This window comes from Pholis gunnellus, assembly GCF_910591455.1.
Source record: "Pholis gunnellus genome assembly, chromosome: 12".
Taxonomy (NCBI): Eukaryota; Metazoa; Chordata; class Actinopteri; order Perciformes; family Pholidae; genus Pholis; species Pholis gunnellus.
Window position 1 is genome coordinate 1,069,082 of NC_136539.1, and position 13,564 is coordinate 1,082,645.

Below are 13,564 nucleotides of genomic sequence, written 5' to 3' on the forward strand. Positions count from 1 at the left end.
ACACCCTTGCCAGCCCTAATCTAGCAATATAATATACTGTATATATGATCCAGAAATGGGCCATTCTGCAGGGTGAGTACTTTTAGTTGGTACTAGGTATAACTTGATGTTCATACTTTTGTACTTTTTTTTTAAGTACAGACTACTAATAACTGCTAAATATCTGAATACTTCCACCTCTGGCCACCAGAGGTTGGGTTGCATCACCTGAAAACTGAGATGAAGTAATTCAGTGACTAATGTGACTTTTCTGTATGTTTTGTTTCTGCTGGTCTCTCTGAGTATGTGCCATGTACTTTCCAAGTATTAGACTTGCATACAATGACGTGAGGGCTTGGCTGTGACTGTCATCATCAAATGTCCGTCATAAATGAGTCATTCCTAAAGGAAGTTAAAGTTGAGTTATTAATCCCTGTAGAGGAATTCATCCTCTGCATTTGACTCATCCTGGCTGTTTAGGAGCTGTGGGGAGATTACACTGCAACACCCAGAAACCAACATAATTTCTGAGACCAGTACCTTTGTCAAAGGCCCTGTCAGAAGTATTCCTATATGCATGTCTTTAGCAGCGATTTGACCAACAAGTTCCTGTTCATTTTAGTTGCGGGACTTCTTTTCAAGGAACCAGCTTGTGCGATCTTGCTCTCTTTATTTTCCCTTTTTCTTTGTCTTTTTTTAAAATGAGCCAGGAAACTAAGAACAAAGTCTAAATTTGCTTTTAATGTTTTCAAACAAGAGAAATGCTCTACCCTCGTCATAGCATGGCCCTAAAGCAATATATTCTTATTTCCTTGTTTCATGAATGAAGCGGTACACAATTTGAAGCAGCTGTGTGTGTGTTTGACCAATCAGCGACAGTCATCCTGCAAACCCCACCCTGCATGATTTTGTACTTTCAAAAGCTACGACCCCCCGACCAGGGCCTTTTTGTGTGGTAAAAGATCCCTGAGACTTAATAACAGTGAATATGTAACGAGCTGAGATGAGAACGTGTTGGAAAGCCACAAACATGAGGAGGTCATGCAACTCCCTACAGAAAGCTGTACCCTCTTTGAAACCACTCACAGATGTAATGTTTAAAACATTTCAAAAGGCGTCCTCTAACTTCCTTTTCTGACATACGGTCCACAATGCTGAAAATATGGAAGTCCCACAAGTACAAATAAGGTGTCTGGCATGGCTGTTTTTCAGTAATGATGTCATGGTCCCACCCTATATAAATGTCCAACAGTGAATTGATAGAGAATGTGTACTCCTTATTTGCGTGCGTCGCCGGCATGCATCGCTGAAAGAGCACCTTGGAGCGGCTGCCTCTGGGCCATTGTCCCCTCCAGATGTTTCCCTGAGCCACCCAAAGTGCTGCAGCCAGTGAGGAGAGAGAAGCAAAGCACTATGGGCCATAAAGCCAGGCTTTAAATTAGCTGCCTCTATTTGCACCTGAATGGGGCAGGCGGTTATGGGCTCTAGTTGGGGGATGGAATGGAAGAGGGGCTTCCCAACTGTTGAGGACTACCACACACACACACATACACACGCACGCACATACAATGCAGCAGAGGCAGTGAGTGAGGAAAACTGCGCGCAATCTCCCCCTAACTCGTCGACAAAGCCGTGCAAGAGAATGGGTGCTTTTTTATGGTAATGAAAAACAATTGTCAAAGTACAATTGTATGACGAGATGAGCCGAGGATGAGGATTGATATAAGGGGAACCATTATCTTGATGTAATGACAGATTTGATCAGCTGCTCACTGAAGTACATAAGTGTGCTAAAAAGTGCACTTAATGTAATCGTTGATGAAATGGGATTTGAAGCAGAGAATACTATTGCATTTGAAAAATGCAGAAGCTTAAATTGTGGGAAATATAATGTTCTCTCGGTGGAGCCACTGCGCTCAACCTGGCAACATGCTGTCTGACACGCCCACCACGGAAGAACAACATTGTACTCTGGTGAGGCGAGTGTGTTCTGGGAGGTGCGCTATGCTAAACTAGCTTAGCAGGAAAACCAACAGCAGCATACACACTGAAAATTCTCCCCGATAGCGGAGAAACATGGCTAAAGCAACCGCCACACAATCCCCATTTCTCCAGACCATAATTCATGCTTTGTAAAAGAAAACAAAAGCCCAAACAGAGAACCAAATGACTGAACCCTAACCCCTACAGGTTATTATTTGTTTTGTGTAAAAATGAAGCTCAACACCTACAAATACACTAACTGCAGAGTGCAGATACATGAATACGTGCATGACGGGATGCTTCGTCTTTAACAGACAATGCATATAGTCAAAATCAATGTAATTAACACAATGACAAGAACAAACTCACAAGAACCAGTCTCATATATTTATATGACAACAAAGCATGACAAATCAATCCAGCAAACCTGCAGCGCTAAAACACGTATTCAACCACACACTGAAGAGCACGAGCCATTCAAATATTATTCACATCAGAGGGAACAATATTAACCATATCATAAAAACGACACCATAGACAAATGAACACAGTAGTAACGCTACTGTAGATGTAAAACAGACGCAGTTCACTTACCAAAGCTGCTGTTCACTTAAAGACAAAGTCCATCCTCCTTTATTTGATTACAAAGAGTTCAATGACGCGGTTGTACAGAACATCGGTGCGGTTCAGTTCCAGCCAGAGGTCCTCCTGTGAACGTGTTCGTTGAGTTGTAGATCCACTCGGGTCTCAGCAAAAGTTTACAAAAGCACCGTAGCTTGTAAGTGTCCTGTCGTGCTATGATGTCTTGCTGCCTTGGTTAGCCAACTCAGGTTAGCGTAGTGTAGCTCCAAACACCAAGATGCTCAGTTGCAAATAAAACGTATTCCCAGCGATAAAATGTGCAACGCTTCTCCGACGCTGTCAGCCAGGAACACCATTCGTACAAATCCTTTTCCTTGCTCAGTCAGGGCTGATGTCCAGCTTTTCTTGAAATTTCCTTCTCGAAAAATCCGTTTCTCCTCCATTGAGTGTTAAAAAAACAAAGCTACACCAAGCAAAATGCTATAAATGACATGTCAATGTCATAACTTTTTACATATCTTTCAACTTGAACTCTTACTATTACTAAGTTCTACTAGCTAGCTTCAGCTTCACAACAGTCACGCTAGCCCACTGACCGATCATACCGCACGTTAATGCTGACCTGCGCCTTAATGCTGACGTACTTGTAGACTACCGAATGTTGGGAATTGTTCGATTGCATAACATAATTAATATGGTTCATGTTGCTTGTGTAACACTGTTTATGTTGTGTGAGAAGCTTAATTGACCTGATTTACTTTTATTGTGAATAGCATGAAACAGGAAGTGCTTTTACTTTGAAGAGCCAGGAAGTAGCATGGTATGTGTTTTATTGACGCTAACCAAAAAAAAAGATGATGATGATACGAAGAATACCAGATGTCGAGTGCAAGAGCGCGTTCTGTTCACTGTAACAGTTTGTAATACTGCAGTTCAGACAGTAAAGTGTTCCGTGCAAACGAAACGTGTCTTGGTCCTCACTGGAAACTCCACTTCACAACACCGAGAAAGCTCTGGCACGTCAAAGAATACGCCCAACATGTCAAACTAAAAATGTGATTGGTTGAAGACAATGATAATCAACAATATCGTCCCCATTTACTTTAATCTGCAAAGGCTTCCTAGCGGGCCTCGGGACTCTCTTCTTAGAAATAGAGGTGAAATCTGATTGGATAAAAGCTCTACTTAAAACAAGATGCACTGGAAGCAGAGCAACAGAGGAAGACAGTAGCTGTGCAATGAGAAAATAAGCTAATGGGAAAAATAATTAGAATACATGTAGTGTATTTGTGAAAAATTATTAAATTATAAAATAGCTATAACTTTGTGATTCTGTTTAGGCCAGCAGAGAAGGCTTTGAAGGCCCTGACGGCCCACCACTGTCATAACTTCTCTGCATTTGTGTGTGGGCTTTTTGAGACTCCCCTGATCTCCCTTGATTCACAAATTGCATTTTTTTCAAGAGGGAATTATCTGTTGCCAATCAGGTGTCTCCTCCTCTTTCAACCAATCACATTGATGTGCCCCCATGAGGGTATTCTCTTACGTCATGCAAGGGGAAATTATAGATCCTAGGAACCAGGTTAGTACAGTCTGATTTTCTGCTTTCTCTCAGCTAACTGGTTCCTTGTGTGCATAGCTGTAACTAATTAAGTGGGAACAGTTTTCACTGGAACCAGAAAAATAGCCCCTATGTGTCTTCACTGCAGTCAACTCAAAGCAACTTCTGATAATACAATGTTAAGAAAGTAGTGCATCTCAGACTGGGGAAATGTAAGTCTTAGGTCATTTACACACTTTTTTCAAATAAATATATTGTTTCTAAGTGTTGTTTTTATCATGAGTACTTTCATCACAATGCAAGCAACGTAATTATTTTGCAGAACAAGGTTGAGCTATCTCACCGGAAATAAAGGCATCAACCAATGATGTTGTGTGGAGCCTACTTTATAGTGTGTACAACAACACGGAGGTTCCATGTTTCAAATCAAGACAGAAAACTTGATCACTCTTTTCAACATGCATTTTTGAGCGCCGCACGAGTGGCAGCCTTTCACAGCAGCTCCTGCTCACCACTGAGCTTTTCTTTTATATTGTGTTCTTGTTTTTTATGTATCTTGTGTGCACTGTCCACTTTGCTGCTGTGATCCTGTAAATTTCCCCACTGCGGGACTAATAAAGGATTATCTTATCTTATCTTATCTTAACCTTGACAAAGGCAGCACAGACCAGATCTACTCCCTCCGTTCTTGCCGGTGCTTATTTTCTAATGATGTACAACAGTTGTGCTTACTTGAAAGTGAAGTTGGTGTTTTCTTTTAATCACACTCTCTTGCTTTCATTCACTCCCTCTTCCGGCCCCATATTCTCTCCTCCACCTCTTAGTTTTTGACTCTCACACACCTACACAAAACACCCACACAAATGTACACATACGCATGTTTACTTTGCCCAAGTCATGTATTCTGAACGCCACATTAATTCCATTTTGTCCCTCATCACTGAGCAGTGTTAAAGCTGTGACCTTTCAGCACGCAGACTGACATGTCATTACCGATACCCTGCCAGAGCCTGGGACTCCACACAGCATATCTCCCAGCTACAGTCCATTAGACAGTCATTTTACGGCCTTCGTGTGAAGACAGAATCACTCCCTTACAGTGTTACACAGACAGTTAAAAGAACTGATTCACATACACAAAGACCAAAGTCTTAGCTTAATCTGGCTTTGCATCAGCTGAAGTAAGAACAGAGGAATGCCATGCGAACAATTCACAATAAACAAGCAAGGCAATAGATTGGGGGCTTATGTGTTCAAGATCATCAGACAACTAAAGGAGGTTGTATGATTTTTTGATTAGTCATATGAGCATGAACTCACCCAGGCTCCCCTCTCAACTGGACTCTATGGGTAATACCTTCCTCCAATCACGTACTTACATACGCCTACTTCAAATTTGGATAAGATTCCCAAGAAGGCAGGACATTTCAGACCTGTGTTGGATCTTTGCATCCTAAACCGCTGCTTAGCCTGCAACTAACTAATAATCAAGCGGTTACTGGAACTGGTTGAGCGGACTGATTGCTTCACCACCATCGATTTAAAAAGGTACATACTTTCAGGTTGAGGTGGCTTCGAAACACAGGATATTCTTGCGTATCGTGTCGTTAGGCTAAGCCAGTGGTTCTCAAACTGTGGGGCGCAGCGGTATTGCAGGTGGGGCGCGGGGGGGAAATGCAGAATTTTATTCATACCTGCAAACTTGTCGCTTTTCAGCAAAATTCGTCGTTTTGAATGATGTCTTCAAATGTAATCTTGTAAAATGTAGTTTTGGTCAGAAAATAGAAACAGAATCCAGTTCTATGAAGGAGATGTTTTCACAGCAACATAAATAGATATTAGAGATGAATTATGACCTGTTTAACTTCTTAACACTAGCTCTAAGCCGGGGGTCGCATGTGGCTCTTCAGCCCCTCTGTTGCGGCTCACTGAGGCTACATCCACACTAATACTAATTCTCTATCCACTCGGGTGTTTCAGCATTGTTTTCGAAATGATTTCCATCCAGACTAAAATGCCTGAAAACCAATATCACGTGACTACACTGGGCATGATGGTGCCGGTGTAAACAGGAAGTAGATTGGTTGCTTGGTTAAAAGAAATACGACCTCTATAAACTCAAACAGACACATTTCGTGGAAAGTTTCATTTTTCAGACTTAGTTACAAGGCTGCGGGTCTTGCTCTATCTCTCTCACATCACATTTACTTTAAAATTAACACTTACACATACAAGTTTACTAGATTATGGATCAATAAATGAGGTCAACACACATCTCTCACTCGTAGCTCTGCTGGTGACTGAAGTCTCTGTCAATCAGGAGAGCAATCAATGTTTAGTTCCTTTATAGTTTATGTGTGGACTTCACAATAGTTAAGAAACAATAATAAGAAAAGGAAAGTCCCCTGTTTTGTGTCCGTCCTCCTCAAAGCCGCTAACCGTGACTTCAGACGTCCGCTCCGTAGGGCTGGTAACACCGCTGGACACGCTGCCAAAATAAAAAACGTTTTAATAGTTTGTCAACTAAAATGTGCATCACATCCTATGACGTCGCTGTCAAGCGCCTTTCCCTGCAGGTGGCTAATTATGATTGCAGACCCCCGCCCTCTAAACTATTGTAAGATATTATGTGAAGTATTCATTTGCTTTCACTGCCACAGATGCTGGCTTACCTGTATGCTTGAAATGTGGGGAGAAATTAGCAAACAACAAGAAATGTAATGTTGAAAGACACTTCCAGAACAAGCACACAGCATTTGCTGAAAAGTATCATGCTGGAGATGAGCGAAAAAGAGCGATGGTGTAGTTTCTCAACTGCTGCAGCAAACTGAGCAAGTTTTTTTCTCCTCTTCATAAGAGTTTGATATTGTTATAACAGGTAAAATAGCAATAAAATGTCAAGAATTGTCTTTATTCTTGTTCTATAATTTCATAAATACAACAAACTATATATAACTTTTGTATGTATAATAACTATATATAAAAACTTTATAAGCTGTGATATCAAATAGCTTTTCCAGAAAAATAGGGCAAAATGTCTCTTTATAGTAAAGGTTGCCGACCCCTGTTCTAAGCAGTTTATAATACAATATTAAAATAACGAATGTCAATAAAAATAATATCTTTATTTCCTAATCATTTGAATTGTGTTTTTTATGCATATCACCTCTATAGATGACTTAAACGGAGGTAAGGGAAATAGTTGATTAGTAGTTCATTGGCTATAGGCCTATTAGACATTAACTGAAGTGATTTTATTAGATAAAACAAATGTTGACAAACCTTGCAGTAATTAATTGCAATACATCACAATGTTTGATATCACAATACTCAGCATACCACAGTATAGCAATAATATCATATCGTGACTTAAGTTGCCTGTTAATATCCTATCGTGGGGCCTTTGGTGATTCCCACCCTTGCCTTATATACTGTGGGGTCCGCAAGTAGTTGGCTAGGCACGTCCTTATTGGACCGGCTACGGCGAATGTATGCTCGTGATTAGAGGAAAATATTCAATTCAATATTATTAAAGGAAAATTCTAGCAACCTGGCTCTTGTTCTCTGATCTATGTCCATTCTGACCATGGATCAGGCTCACTTTACACCACCACATTTCAGAGATTCAGGAAACAAGCCTTTTAAATCTTTACAAATGCACTATAATTTTACAATAATCCTATGATTAGAGTAACAAGGATCTACTGCCAGAGCTCGGTAACAAAACTAGTGGTCTATTCTTCCGTTTACAAATCTGAAGCTGAGGGCCATTGTTGATTTAGCATGTGCATACTAGCAAATGAGTAACACATGAGAAAAAGTTTAAATTACACTATAAGTCAAAGAAAATTGATAAAACTTAAAATCCTACATTGAGAAATACAGTAATTTTCCTTTAACACTTTAACTTGGAGGTTTCAGAATAATCTGTGTTTCCTTGTGCTAAAAACTGGCACAAAACACAAATGGCATTTACAAGACTGAAACTGGTGAGTACTGAATGGTAATGTCAACACTGCATGAAATGAATATGTGCACATTACATCTAAAAGGAAACTAAAATCCACTCAAAGAAAGAAGAAAGGACCATTATTCTTATTTGATATTATTGTATTTTTTGTCCATCCATCCATCTATCCATTTTCTACCGCTTATCCAGGGTCGGGTCGCGATGGCAGCAGGCCAAGCAGGCTGACCCAGACTGGTCTCCAACCAGTTGGACGTGCCTGGAAAACCTTGAGTGGGAGGCGTCCAGGAGGCATCCTGATTAGATGCCCGAACCACCTCAGCTGACTCCTTTCGACGCGAAGGAGTAGCGGCTCGACTCCAAGTTCCCTCCTGATGTCCGAGCTCCTTACCCTATCTCTAAGGCTGAGCCCGGCCACCCTACGGAGGAAACTCATTTTGGCTGCTTGTAGCCGCGACCTCGTTATTTCGGTCACAACCCAGAGTTTGTGACCATAGGTGAGGGTCGTAACGTAGACCGACCAGAGAATTTATTTTTTGTCCTCTAATAGAAGTTGATTTAAGAGGGACGATTTTTAACTAAAGTGTTAGAATCAATTGTTAGAGAGACAGACAACAAATACATTTTCTTAAATGTCAACATCAGGACAGGCTGAGCACAATATTAAAAGCCTGGTTGTATTATGGATAGCACACACACAAAGAATGGTGGGACTGGGAGTGACTTTACAGAGGCGCACACTCATTGGTGAAGCAGAATTTGAGCACAGTAACATATGCCCAAGGCTCCCATGTTGGAGAATGTGCGAGGCTGAACACATCCACGTTTGCATTGAAATTTACATTGTATGTCATTGCATTATTCTCAATATCATGTTATTGAAATGTTGCCAGTGGAACTGTTCTTGACCACCATTATATTTTTATAATGGTGGCCTGTACACTGTTGGGATCTGGCAGGAGCTTGTTTGGTTATCAGTAAGTATAAAAACAAAATTATTGACAATATTAGAATTATTAATAACAAAAGGATTATTAACAAATATTAATAATAACTGGGCACCACCCTGAGATGATGAGTAGCAAAACCCTTAAGTGTGTGTGAGTGTGTGTGGGTTAGTTAAACAATAAAGCAAAGAAAAAGAAGAGAAAAAAGGAGCACTTAAAAACAAGGCAGATCCTCACCGCCTCAGTAAAATACAGGAACTGTTACCTTATCACACAGAAACCTGACTGGTGAACTCAGATTTAGTAGCCACTGTTTTTTTAACTGACAAAGTAGCAGTTACCAACACCACTTGCGGGGACTGATCTAACCACAACACTATTACAGCAGCATGGAATACAACAGCAGTTTCTACACAACACTAACGGAACTCTGCACACTCTAACACGTCAACATTACAGTAAACTGTTAACAAACATACTATGACCTATCTCTGCCCAGACACGAGCTTCTTACTCTGAGATGGCTTTGTAGCGGTCAATGTGTTTCTTCGAATTTCTTTATTTAATCCGGGATCCGGAGCTTCAAGCTGCACTGCGATAAATCCTCTGTATGGGAATTCTTCAGAAGTTACGGGAATTTTCTTCCTTACGACCGGCAAATGTCGACTTAACTGGTAAGAGAAGCTGTCCTTCTCTTTCTCTGAAGAATGGGTTAAGTTGTCCGCTTCTCTTTTGGGATCTAAAACTCTCAACCAGCGAATGTAGAAATATTCCTGGTATTTCTTAAAAGCAACATGCGAATTGAATGGCGTGGGATGGCACAGAGCTCTGGGTAGCGCTGATTTTTATAGTTTCACTGACGCCATGGCCATAGCACAGGGAGCCCCCTGTGGTGCCTATGGCCCTCGTCCAATGCGACCCCTGTGTTGTGTTTGGACCAAAAATCCCACAGGTGAGATTTAACGTCTGGTGGGGATTGGTGTGATTTTAACCCAAATCAGGCTGTTGACTACCATGTAGGCCCATGTAGGCTCAACTCCCTTTGTTTCAACCACATGGTGAGGTCCCAACAACACTTTTCAAAAGGCTGGTCACAGAGTATTCAGTCTGGAACATTCTTCTCTGTCTTTCTGAGGAAACAGAATGAAAAAGTCTCCACATTTTGTTGTTTATGTTTGATGTGTCACTAAACTAGACTTAGCACCTTTGGCCTTAAAAGGGAATAGAGTTAGCATAGTGGGGGTTGCCCTGAAACTGCCCAACAACACATAGCATGTCCTGAACATAATGCAGCTCATTTATCAGTGATGGCAAAAACAGAACAAGCTCACTGAGGTCATCATACATAAATCAGGTGCTCTCAGCTCAACAATGCTAAGCCAAAGCTGCTTGTTAAGTTCCTTAATTCAAATCACTCCACACTTTGAGAGGAACAGGGGAGTTTTGGTGATTTCTGAGTACCTTTTGCAGAGGCAGCAATATCCCCTCATAATTTAAAATCAACAGGCTTGGGGCTGTGCAGGCCAGACATGGATTAGCTAGTAAAACAAATGCTTAAGCCCCTGTCCATGGCTATCAAAACAGCCATTAGCATTTCCGTAGTTGGTAATCGCTGGCGTTGAGAAAACAGGGAGGAAGCCCTCTCGGCTGGCTTCCCATACATCGCTACAAAGTGGGCTTAAGCACGCCTGCCAGTCATGTCTGAAAACGTGCGCGAGCAGCTCGCGCACACACTGACTCTCACTCATGAACAACACACACACCCTCTTACATGCACACATACACACACCCAACTTGCTGGAAAAATCCACACACAAAAACGCACACGGAGACATTTACTTATAGACATTCACACAGTCACACACGCTGTGTCACCGGATCCCATGCCCTCAGGCTAATGGTAGACACGGCGGGTTCCCAAGGGCAGATCGTGTTGGGCAGTTTGAAACCAGTAAGAAAACAATTAAGTCATCAGCATTAGCTCTGTGGAGGAGGAAAGGGAAATTGCCTGTACAATTTTAAAAGGGGAAATATGATAACAACAAGAACAATAGAACTTTCTAAAATATCAAATGAGTAAGTCTTCTATAGATTCCACTTGAGGACGAATGTCTCCAATCTTAGAATAATAAATTGGCTCTAATGTCACCCTGGGCTTTTGCCACACAGATATTAGGAAAAGGGTAGAACTTCAAGGGTCACTGTAGGGTGATAATGTCTGGAGTTGATTTTCAGTGACAGGAAGTGGCTGCAGTTTTTAAAATTCCTTTTCTTAAAGGTTCTCTATACGATATTCAGTGCATTAATATTTGCTATGTAAAGATATAGTTGAGTAATGTCCACCTGAGCAGAGAATGAAGTCACTCTCCCTCTGTGTGTTGTTGTAATCCAAGTTTCTCTGTGCTTTGTTTGCATAGCGGGGCCGGCCATGCGTGCCTTTTATATCCTTTTATGGCTTGCTAATAATCGCTCTGCACTGCACTCATACGGCGGTTACAGCTGATTACGTCTTCCATTGTGGAACCGTAGCGCCCACCCTCAGGTTCCCCCTCTGGTAAGCACTGTTAGCTGTGTTGCCGTTGTTTGTGCTGTTAGCGTCGTTAGCACTATTAGCTGCGAGCCACATGCTCAGCCGTCGCCATGGTGAGAGCCATGTGGAGGCAATAGTAATGCTCTGAATATTGAATTTAACACCTTTAAAATACAAACAATTTTGCTTTGTGCATCTTCAGGTACTGTGAGACTGTTTCAACTGGAAGGGCACTAGGAGAGACTTCTTCATAGGCCAATCCACAAGTGAAAAATAATAAAAGTATATGGCCTGTGATTCAGATCCGCTCCAAAAATGTATTGGGTTTTTCCTTGACCCGTACACCAAGTTTCATGAAAATCCGGCACTTAGATTTTACTTAATTAAAGACCATCCCTTACTATTATCCCCAAAAAAGGAGAGACTCCCTTGAGCAAAATTAAAAAACTTCTGCACTTTCTGACCCCCGACATCAAATCATGTTCATAATGGTCCCTTAATGGCACCACCGGCCATGGCTTAGTATCACAGTGGTCAAAAACATGCACCGTGACCAAGTAAAAATGAAAACTAATTATAATGTAATTAATAGTTACTCATTTATTTATTTATTACAGAACTCTGTTAAGGTGGACAGAGAAATGTGTATTAATGTGTATTAGATTAACATAGGTGTTAAAGTCTTTTCCTGAGGACATTTCAAGTTGTTCCAAGAAATGCCAACCATGACTGGCTCTTGAGTTTAGCATTGAGCCTTTGAAAAGTTGGTGTTAAAACACACACCAGTAGCACATCAGTAGTGCTACAATCACACAAGTTAGGGTTTGTCTGCTCTTGTCTATCACCCTCTCTTTGAAGTGCTCACTGTTAATTACTTCAACATTTCTCAAACAGCTGAAAAGACCATCTGTGATTGATTGAGTCGGGGTGCTGTGTGTCCTTTGATGTTGATTTATTTCCTGATATCCACAAAGCAGAGTCAAGGAGGGGCTAAGCCCAGTATCTCAAGATCACTGTTGTATATTCAAGTAAAAGCGATTTCCACATCAAGATAGTTGTTAAACAACTGTGCCACAGATCAAGTGAGCGGCATCAGGGCTTGTTTCCTCTGCAATGAGGGAAAAGCATCAGAGATCTAGAATTTCTGCGCTGGCATGATGACAGTTAATTGTGTAATTACTGACAGTACAGTCAATATTTCACTGGCTGTGTTTGAGGAACATACAGCCAGTATATTCTCATTTAGATGAGGACTGTTATAAGCACTTCAACGAGGATCTTTCAGCATTTCTATAGCCTTTTGTGATAGTTTTAATAAATTGTGGCATTGTTTGAAGAAGAAATAATGTTAAATAAATAATAAAATCATGTTATATGCTTATTTAAAATCTGTATTTATTTGACATATGGAATAAATATTTTCAATGATTTTAGTGCATCTGCCAGTTTTGGCACGTCCACAATAATATGAAACAAGAGCTCAGGAAATATAAACTAAATATTTATTCTTTTTTCAGTCAGAGATTTTACCACGAAACGCATCAAACGGTTATACAAAATGGCTATGGAAAAACATCCATATAATATTTACTGTTGAAATAACAACACAGCTCTTTTAGTTCAAAGTTACCATTAAATGTGTAGGTAAATGGTGAATGGACTGATATTTGTATTTCGCCTTTCACGTCTTACTCAAAACGCTTTACAGTACGCGTCAACATTCACACACACATTCATACACTCATAGCAGAGGCTGCCATGCATGGAGCCCCTTGTCTATCAGGACTCTAAACTAATTCACTTTCACACACCGACGACACAGCCCTTTGGAGCAATTTGAGGTTCAGTGTCTTGCCCAGGGACACTCCGACAAATTACTAAAAGGAAGTGTTTTACTTCTCTGTTGTTTTCTCTGAAAAACAAACGTAATTATTGGAGGAACTGGGATGAATGGATTATCAGGAAGCTGACTTTTGCTAGCACATTTTTCCTTCGAATTTAGATAATACTAATAA